Below are 11,671 nucleotides of genomic sequence, written 5' to 3' on the forward strand. Positions count from 1 at the left end.
ACTTTTATATTACTCAACCCATGACTATATCACTCATCATATCTCACAAAACATGCTCCTTGTCTCAATGAGCTCATCAATCTACTTTTTCTTGTTCCACTATCCCTCACAACCACATATCAACACATGTATTCCTTACCCAACACATGTCCTTCGCAAGCCGGAATGCTCCTTGTCATAACATCCGGTAACTTACGTATCAAGACCGTCACATTTATAAAAAAAAAAAAGACGCTTTAAGACTCAAAACATACATCCATACATACCCTACGACTCAAAACAACCGTAAGAACATAACTACCGACTCAAAATGACCGCCCATTGAAGTACTCGATCGAGTAGATGGCATTCTAGGTCGAGTATAGGGTACTCGGTCGAGTAACTATATTACTCGGCCGAGTTTTTGACTCAGAAGTTTAACACAATTATCACAGAGGATTACTCGGTCGAGTATTGGGAATAATCGGCTGAGTAGCCCTTACTCGGTCGAGTATTACTTTACTCGGTCGAGTACCAACACGATTTCAAGATCGTCCAGTTTTCGTAAAACAGTCATATCTCACTCGTTACTTGGTCATTCTGGGCGTGTGACCTATCGTTAGAATCGTAAGAAGACAAGCTATCACCTCAACTTGGAATTACAGCAATATCATTTCTAGAACTCGACTTATGACAGTTTTAAGACAACTCTTCCGTAATCGTTCTTTATACAAATCAAGTTTCCTAAGCCAAAACAACTTGAACATACATAAGGCAACAATAACAATTCAATACCTCTAAAAACCAGTACATAGTTGAACATTTATCATACTCACATTAAAATTAAACACGACATTTACATATATAGATGCATGACCTTAATCACATGCTTCTACCAACAATCAAGCATTAAAATCATCATGTTCATATGCACATGTACCACTACCATACTTCATGCTCAACATTGTATTAAACAGATAACTTGATCACATTCTTCATACTCAATATCAATCAGATACAAATTCATAATTCACCTTTCATATTTTACCATGTTCCAACACTTAACATGCCAACATATTCCTTCTCAAAGTTTAACATGAACCATCCTCGATGCATCTTTCAACAACTATCACATTCCACTTCTTTCATCATTTCATCCAACCATGCACAAGGTTCAAACTATAGATATCAAACTCACAGAACTCAAGCATACAACAGTTTTCCCCCCCATGTGACCGGCTTGAGATCGTAAGGGCCTTAATGCGACTTCGGGACGTCTCCCAAGTCTTTGCGGTAGCTCTAAACAACTCTCCCCGGGTTCATTTTATTTAGACTCCCTAAGTTCATTAGGTTCATTTGTTTTAGGTGCCGGAATCGTCGGCTCTGATACCACTTTGTAACACCCCCTCATACCAAGGTACCTTACCAAGGACTACCCTAGCATGAAAGGCTGTTACCATCTCGGTTTCCCGAGGTTAGTATATCAAAGTTACAATTTTCAAACAACATTTATTAAAGTATAAAGAGTTGGCGAATACATTATCTCAAATCAACTACAACTAAAAGTGTAAGAACTTCAATACAACTGAAATCATTGATGGCTAAACTCGTAACGTCGGAAACTAGACTCGAAGTGATGTCTCCCCCGCCCCATAACTAACCATCGCATTGACACTGTCATATCCGCTCACCATCCCCGAATGGATCACCACAGGTTTTACAAAACAACAACACGGGGTCAGTTACCGCATAATTCAAATAAGACAAACAAATAATGTAACCGGCTGATCATCCTCCATCCCCGGTCTCTCGATTTCACACATTAACCGACTACACACCGAAGTGTGTAGACCGCGATTACCCATCGCAATGGTAATCTCGCCGCTTGATGGGTGACCGCAGCCCATCCCCACCTAGTCCAGCTCATCAACGAGCGACTAACAATCCCCGTCCCTTAATGTGCACATCCCCTCCCGTGACGGGTTCCACGGAGGGCGAACTAGGGTGTGAAGCCACTCCAGCAAGTGACTCCACCACAATCACACATACCACAACATTACAGCTATCACAACACCACCACCGTCACAACACAACCACATCACCACCGTCACCACAACACCAACACTCTGATGATCAGCAGACAACAATCATACACAATACAACAAATATCTCAAACCAATTACACAAGAACTGAGTAGGAAAACCCTACCTTTTCGCAATCCGCTTACGCTGCAATCAACCATACAAATGCATAACAATTACCACATCGTCACCTACAACAACAATCATATAGTTCCAATCACTAACTGCAAAACCCCATTTCCCCCAATTCATGATTAAAGGCAAACCCTAGAATTAATCATCAACAAACATGGGAATAAAGATTTACCGACGAAAGGATGAAGGATTGAATGCAAAAGCTACGATGATTACACACACAGTAGGAGATTTGGGAGTGATTAGAATATCGTAAAAGTGATTAGGGTTGTGAAATGGCGTTTAGAAACTATTTTAACAAATAAATAATCCCTAAACACTCCCGCATCAACCGCTGAATAATTACACGCCAGACCGGATACTCGGTCGAGTATAGAGTATACTCGACCGAGTGTCCTATACTCGGTCGAGTATTCATCATACTCGGCCGAGTATTCCTCGGCAGAACCAAAACAATGTTGGCACTACTCGGCCGAGTAGGCTCTACTCGGTCGAGTACTTAGCTTATAAAATCCGTAGTATTACACAGATGGGGCGTGTCGGGACAGGAGGGAGTTGAGGGTGGTCGGGGTGGGGTGGTGGGTGGCGGTAGAGGAGGTGGGTGGGGTCGAGTAGGTGAGGAAGTGGGTGAGTTTTTTTTGAATTATTTGGTTTTTGATTTTTGTTGGATTTTTGAGAGGAATTGAATTTATTGGTTTGTAGAGAGAAGAGGGGAATGATAATTGTGTGAGATGAGAGAGAAGTGAATGAAAAATAAATAATACTCCCTCCGTCCCGGTCATTTGTTGTCCTTTTCCATTTTGGGGTGTCTCAATCATTTGTTGTCCTTTCTATTTTAAGATTGAATTTGATGAGTAATTTGATCATTCCCACTCAATTTATTCCACTTGTCATTTAGTCATTGGCCACCTCCCCTTTCCTTGGTCTTTGTGCCAAAACCAAAGGACAACAAATGACCGGGACGGAGGGAGTATATAGTAAAATTAGTGGTTGATTAGTGAAGGTAGTGAGGGAAAGTATTTAGTTAGCATTAATCCCCTAATTTTTGCACTAATCTTTCCTTTTTCTCTTTCAATCTCATCCCTCCATCCATCTTTTTAAGGGTCCTAAAGAGGACTTAGGGACTCAATGGATTTTGATGGACTCACTTGATCCTTCTTCTATATATATATATATATATATATATATATATATATATATATATATATATATATATATATATATATATATATATATATTTAGGATCCGGTGAGAACGATCACTCGGTAAGAACGGTGAGAACGAACACCAACCATAGGATTATACAAATTAAAGGCTCTGATTTCATTACCAAAAAAAACAAAACCAATCGTCACTCTTCTTTTCACACAGCACACCCATATGTCATTCCCATCCACCACCACCCATCATCCGCCGCCGCCGCCGCCGTCAATCGCCAGTAAACGTCGGAAAACCACCGGAGAACATCCAAGATGCCGGCGCAATTGTGGTGACACAATTCAACATCACCAACCCCCGACATTTCATGTTTCGTGAACCTCAGATCTCGATTCTTCTTCCTCCGACTTCGATTACTACCTCCTCGACTCACCATATCTCCACCATCCTCCCCACCGGCGATGCATTGGAAGCGATATTTGCGGATAAATCAAAGTTAAACTCCCTCCCGTATCCTCTCTCCTACTCTAATTTCTCGGTTCGATTTTCATAATCCGATTTGCGATGCCGATGAAGGTGGTCGAAGTAGTTGTAGTGTCGACCAATGTCGGGATATCACCATCCAGATTTTCATAATTTGAATTCATTAATTCAACTTCATCTTATATGTGGTTGAGTATTGTCATTTGATATTGCATAATCCTTGAATTTGATGAATTGGGTGTTATTAATGTATTGAAAGAAGATAAATGGTTGTTTCAGGATGGAACCATTTTTGAGAAAACGGGAAGAAAGGGAACCGTAATACAAAGACATTGATTATTAGATTGACAACGAAAGTGGAGAGTATAGACGTAACCATGGAAATTGATGAGATTGATCAAGATGATAATTGAGGTGAGCACACTGAGTGAGAGTGGACAAAAAGTGGCAACTACAATGCGCCATATATTACATACTTGATAGTTGGCCCTCACTTGTGGTGTTGTCTGTTGGAATGGCATTTGGTCCATGATCAGACTTGTAATTTTGGAATAAATTGGTTTTTTAATTTGGAATTATTTTCCGTGTACTCGAGACTTGTTCTATACGTGTATCTAGTATTAGTGTATCTAGAATAATATTTAGTGTATCAATATAAGTGCATAGATACACTAAAAAAAAGTGTATCTACATTCTTAAAATGCGTATATAGAATTTTGGTAAAAAGCGTACCTACTTTAGTTAAAAGTGTATATGAGATTTGGTAAAAAAAAAAAAAGTGTATCTACATTTTTAAAATGCATATATAGAATTTTGGTAAAAAGTGTACCTACTTTAGTTAAAAGTGTATATGAGATTTGGTAAAAAAAAAAAAAGTGTATCTACATTTTTAAAATGCGTATATAGAATTTTGGTAAACAGTGTACCTACTTTTAACAAAAAAGTGTATATGAGATTTGGTAAAAAAAAAATGTGTATCTACATTCTTAAAATGCGTATATAGAATTTTGGTAAAAAATGTACCTACTTTAGTTAAAAGTGTATATGAGATTTGGTAAAAAAAAAAAAAAAAAAAAGTGTATCTACATTCCTAAAATGCGTATATAGAATTTTGGTAAAAAGTGTACCTACTTTAGTTAAAAGTGTATATGAGATTTGGTAAAAAAAAAAAATAAATAAATAAATAAAAACAACTTTTATATATATTCTAATGTATCTAGTGCGTTCTCACCGTTCTCACCGAATGGTCGTTCTCACCGGATCCCACCTCTCTCTCTCTCTCTCTCTCTCTCTCTCTCTCTCTCTATATATATATATATATATATATATATATATATATATATATATATATATATATGGGCGGGTTCAGGTACGAACTAAGTTACGGTGCGAACCGTACGAACTAGCTTTATTTTTTTTTTTTTTTTTTTTTTTTTTTTCAGATACATTTTATTATCTTTTCAGATACACTTCTTATTCATATACATTTTATAACACAACTAGATACACTTTTTCCACACTAAAATTTTGGATGCACTTTTACAACTTTTTAACACTGACTAATACTTCCAGATACACGTATTAATAATTCCAGATACGCATGTTAATACTTCCAGATACACGTATTAATATTTCCAGATACGCATGTTAATACTTCCAGATACACGTATTAATACTTCCAGATACACGTATTAATACTCCAGATACGCATGGTATAACTAACGGATACCAAGTGTATCCGGTAGTATTTTCACGTGTATAGGGTGATATTTTGTGTATCTACTTCCACCATCGTCATCACAGCCCCCACCACCACCGCCACAACCACCGCCATCGCCACCGCCACCGCCACCGCCACCACCACCACCACCGCCACCGCCACCACCACCACCACCACCACCACCACTGCCCCTACCACCGCCACCACCACCACCGCTGCCTCCACCATCATTACCAAGCTGACCCGACTAACACCACACCACTACCACCACCATCACCACCGCCACACAAACTTCAACCAGACAAATACCAATACCACGACACGACTACAACTGACGCGACTTCCATTACCACCACAACCAAACATCGACCCCACTGGACCACCACCACGCCGCTTAACACCATCGCCGACTACCATACTTTATCAGCCGCCACACTACCGTCGTTTGCGCGACGACGACTTAACGCGATCCCATACATTAACACCTCGATCAGATTCGAAATTTCACGAGGAGTATAACTATATGATTATTTGGTCGAAATTACTTGTATCTTTGTGTAGATCTAGCAATTGCCACATGAATGGCCGACTACCATACTTTTTCATTACCACCTGAATGTTGTCTCTGCTCCGACGGCGACGGACTACGCAACACCACGACTCAACCCACCACAAGCCAACCCGCAATACCCCACCACGATTCCACGAACATAAAACAACAAATTGATCAGAAATTTATATGATCAGAAATTCTTAATACTCCCAGATCCGCCATTTATACGAACCAAAATTGACATTTCCTGACTCGAAATCCCTCGATTATGCCATTTTTACGATTAGTATTTTGAAATTTGATTTCGTTTTTTGTAGATCTGGAATTTAAATTACAAAATGAATTATAAAAGAGGCTTGAGTGACGAATTTAAATTAATTTTAAAGAAATAATTACACAAACGGAGAAAGAGACAAATACCGCTTCGATTAACGACGTTGTCGGAATATTCGAGTGTGGATGATCGCGGCGGCGATATTAGGCGAAGATCGGAGAAAGAGACAAAGTGAATATGAGGTTGCAAACCGTAGAGACAAGATCTCTAACGGTGGGGTTGAGGTGACACGCCGGTGACGTCATCAATGCCTGAACTCGTGCCATAAAGTTGCTTGTGTTTGATGGTTGGTATGGGATAAGGAGAGTAGAGGTTTGGAATAAGTGTGTGATGGTGATTCCATTTGATATGGCAGGGGTTAATTGTGACGGTACAAAGTTTACTCGACAGTTTTTATTGAGTTAAATGCAGTTTGTACCTAATTTAGTTCAGAGGATCTCGATTATATATATATATATATATATATATATATATATATATATATATATATATATATATATATATATATATATATATATATATATATATATATATATATAGAGAGAGAGAGAGAGAGGTAAGATCCGGTGAGTCCACCTATATTTTTGAGTCCCATGAGTCCATTTATGTATCACACGCTATATACAAGAATATCACAAATTGAATAACAAACATGGTGATACCTCAACTAAAAGTTTATAGGTTCGATGCATTTAAGAATGAAGATTACAACATGGTAAGAAGTGGAAAGATAATGAGGAGGATATTAAGGAAGATAACTTCAAGGCAACTTGATGAACTATGCGACATCAAGACCTTGGTTGAACCTAGTGTTGTTGATCGCCTTATAGCCCTCGCCGATGTATAGACATTTCAAGACATTGGCCGTCTCATTTAATTCCCGTAACACAAATTTTGTTTACGATGACCTGGGAGAGAAGATCGGTCGAAACTGTCTAATTCCACCATCGAGAATCATATGGTGGTGCAAGCGATTAGACGGGTTCCTTTTGTCCTTCTCAATAGTTGTCCCGCATTGTATTTATTGGTTTGATGATTGTTTCGTTACGTCACTGTTGAGTTGTTTAAATTACATTAATTGTTAGAATTAGTCAATTATTTTAGCTTTTTAATTATTTGGAAATTGAAACATCAGAATAAAATGTCGATTTAAAGTTTGTGATTTGCATTTTTATTAATAGGCATTGATACGTACATCCTTATCGTTTTTTTTTTTTTGAATATTTTATCTACAAGGATGAAGAACTCGATCAAAATGTCACTCTTAGAATTATAGTACCTCGGTATGATGTGGAAAAGTATCGTAAGATCAGTATGTGATATTCTATACACTCGATTTCTTTGTTTTGATTGGTGGACAAGATGACCGACAATGAAGATGGTGAAAGGCGGAGTTAGGTTCGATGGTGTGATATTGTATAAGATACCATGATATTGTTTAAGATAACTAGCCAGATTGTTTATTGAAGGTATGATATTGTTTTGTATAACTCGTGATACTTTACCTGGACTCACTGACTCGATACAATATCACAAGGTTATACTAAACAATATCACAACTTTTTTAAAAAAAAAAAAAAAAAAAATTTTTTTTTTTGTAAAAAAAAAAACGTGATATTTTTGTGTAGAGCGTGTGATACATAAGTGGACTCACGGGACTCAAATGGATGGCTACAAATTAATCCCTCCACCTTTTCTCTAATTAGCTCATCAATTCTATTAACCCACCTCACTAATCATTCATTATCTTATTATCACAACTTCTTCTCCTCTCTCTACATCTCAATTCTCTTTCCTCTCTAAAAAACCCAAAAAAATCAAAAACCCAAAAAAATCAAAAACCCAAAAAAATCATTCATTCCTCTCTTCCACCACCCACCACCACCCTACCCGACACCACCCCACCACCCGCCGCCGCCGCCGACGTTTTTTTTTTTTTTTCCGTATTAGTTTTTATGTTTTGAGTTGTTTTTTTCCATTCGTTATTTTTGTTATCTTTTATTTTATTTATTTATTTTCCATTCGTTATTTTTTACTTATTTTCTTAATTCTCGCTTTTTTATAAAAAAAACTCAGATTTGAAATAACACAAACAATAACACTCCCAAAAAAAAATATATAAAAAGTGTAACCTTAATTGTAAATTGTATAACTTTACATCCATTGAGTCCCTAAGTCCTTATAAGGGCCTTTGGATGGAAGGGATGGAAGGATGAGATTACATCTCATTCAAGGGTCACAAATGAACCTCCCTAATCTCCCTCCCTAATTGTGTATAACTCTACCTAATTGTGTATAACTCTATCACCATTCTAATCTCCCAACTCACTTCCTCATAATTCACCCTCTCACTTCTCTCTCATTCACTCATTCTCTCTCATTTCTCTCTCATTCTCACAAAACAAAAAAAAAACAAATCAACAAAAAAAAAACCCAAAAAATACCCACTCCCTCTTCCACACCTCCGGCTGACCACCACCCAACCCGGCCACCACCTTCCTTCCTCTCCTCTTTATCACCCACCACAACACCTCACGACCTCCCTCCCTCCACCGGACCCACAACAAACACCACCCTCGCATCTCGGCCACCATCCACCACGCCAACAACTCCACCGCAACAACTCCACGACAACAACAACAACGACGACGACGACAACAACCACCACTGCCGCCTACCTCCTCCGCATCACGGCCTTCCTCTGCCAGATCTACACCACCCCGACACACAACCACCATCCTCCTGCCGCCTTACCGAACCGGCGATAACCACCCCCTCGCCGCCTGAGTATTTGACAGTTGGTTTTGCTATTTGACGGTTGAATACTCAGATACCCCACTCACAAAAACCGTATCACATTATATTTGCAGTTTGGTGAGAAACATACTCGGATTTAGTTTTATTTGTTTTACTTTATTTGGGTGGATACTTTGGAATGGGATTGTGAGTTTATTTGTAGTATTTGATGTGTTCCTTATTCATCTGCTTGGCTAATGCATCTCGAAAATTAGCTCAAGTTGGCAGCACTTCCACTCACAAAAACCGTCTGAGTATTTGAAAGTTTGGTTTTTGTATTTGACAGTTGTTTTGTTTTTTTTTCTTATTTCCTTGTGTTTGCTAGATCTGATTTTCTTTACCTCTAATAGTTTTTTTGGTTTAGATATTTTTTTATTATTTTAGATTTGGTATTAATTTTCTTCATATCTATTGGTGATTTTTTGTTAAATTTTAATGACATTTTTTGTTATATATATAATTTGTTGATTTAATTGGGCTATACGACCAAAGTTATACAATTTACAACTAAAGTTATACAATTTACGACTAAAGTTACACAATTTACGACTAAAGTTATACTATTTATAATTTTTTGTTATTTGGTTTTTTCTTTGATTTACGATTTTTTTTTGTTATTATGGATTAATGTAGTATTGTTTAGTTTGTTTCTTCATTGTTATTTGGTTTTTTTAGTTATTTGGTTTTTTTCTTAGACGGGTTTTTTTTTTATTTTAGATCTAGTATTGGCGAGATTTGGTTTTTATTTTTTCAGTTTTGTTGGTTTTTTATTTTTGGACTAAAGTTATACAATTTTTGGACTAAAGTTATACAATTTTGGACTAAAGTTATACAATTTTGGACTAAAGTTATACATTTGGACAAAAGTTATAAGTTTGTTGGATTAAAGTTGGATTTTGGACTAAAGTTATACATATGAAGGACTAAAGTTATACAATAAGGACTAGAGTTATACAAATATGGACTAAAATTATACAAAAATGGACAAAAGTTATACAAAAATGGACTAAAGTCATACAAAAATAGGCTAAAGTTATACAAAAAATTGGACTAAAGTTATACAAAAATGAACCAAAGTTATACAAAAATGAACCAAAGTTATACAAAAATAGACCAGAGTTATACAAAAATGCACCAAAGTTATACAAAAAATGGACTAAAGTTATACAAAAAATTGGACTAAAGTTATACAAAAATTGGACTAAAGTTATACAAAAAATGAACCAAAGTTATACAAAAATGAACCAAAGTTATACAAAAATGGACTAAAGTTATACAACTATGGATTAAGGTTATACAAAAAATTGGACTAAAGTTATACAAAAATGAACCAAAGTTATACAAAAATGAACCAAAGTTATACAAAAATTGACTAGAGTTATACAAAAATGCACTGGAGTTATACAAAAATTGGACTAAAGTTATACAAAAATGAACCAAAGTTATCAAAAATGAACCAAAGTTATACAAAAATGGACTAGAGTTATACAAAAATGCACTGGAGTTGTACAAAAATGCACTGGAGTTATACAAAAGTTAGTCCATTTTTGTATAACTTTAGTCCATTTTTGTATAACTTTGGTTCATTTTTGTATAACTTTGGTTCATTTTTGTATAACTCTGTTCATTTTTGTATAACTTTGGTTCATTTTTGTATAACTTTAGTCCAATTTTTTGTATAACTTTAGTCCATTTTTGTATAACTTTGGTTCATTTTGGTATAACTTTGGTTCATTTTTGTATAACTTTAGTCCATTGTTGTATCACTTTAGTCCAATTTTTGTATAACTTTAGTCTTTTTTTGTATAACTTTGGTCTATTTTTTTGTATAACTTCATCTTTTTTGTATAACTTTAGTCCATATTTGTATAACTTTAGTCCATTTTTGTATAACTTTGGTCCATTCTTGTATAACTTTGGTTCATTTTTGTATAACTTTGGTTCATTTTTGTATAACTCTGGTTCATTTTTGTATAACTTTAGTCCAATTTTTTGTATAACTTTAGTCCAATTTTTGTATAACTTTAGTCTTTTTTTGTATAACTTTGGTCATAAAATGTATAACTTTAGTCGTAAATAGTAAAAAAATCAAACAATAAATATGAAAAATATGAAAAAAAAAATAATAACAAAAACCAAAAAACCTCATAATAACAAAAACAAAAAACCAAATAACAATAATAAAACCAAAAACCAACAACCCAACCAAACCCGAAATCTAAAATAAACCAAATAACAAGATTTAAAACTCGAAATCTTAAAAAAAGTATAACAAGAAGAGATTTGAGAAAATGAATAAAAAAGGAGAAGTAACAAAATAAAAGAAAATAAAAGACAACAACAAAAAATGAATGGAAAAAACAACTCAAAACATGAAAATAAAGACCAAACGAAAAAAAAAAAAAAAAAAAAAAAAAAAAAAAAAAAAACC

The sequence above is a fragment of the Silene latifolia genome, chromosome 5, assembly GCF_048544455.1.
Source record: "Silene latifolia isolate original U9 population chromosome 5, ASM4854445v1, whole genome shotgun sequence".
Classification (NCBI taxonomy): Eukaryota; Viridiplantae; Streptophyta; class Magnoliopsida; order Caryophyllales; family Caryophyllaceae; genus Silene; species Silene latifolia.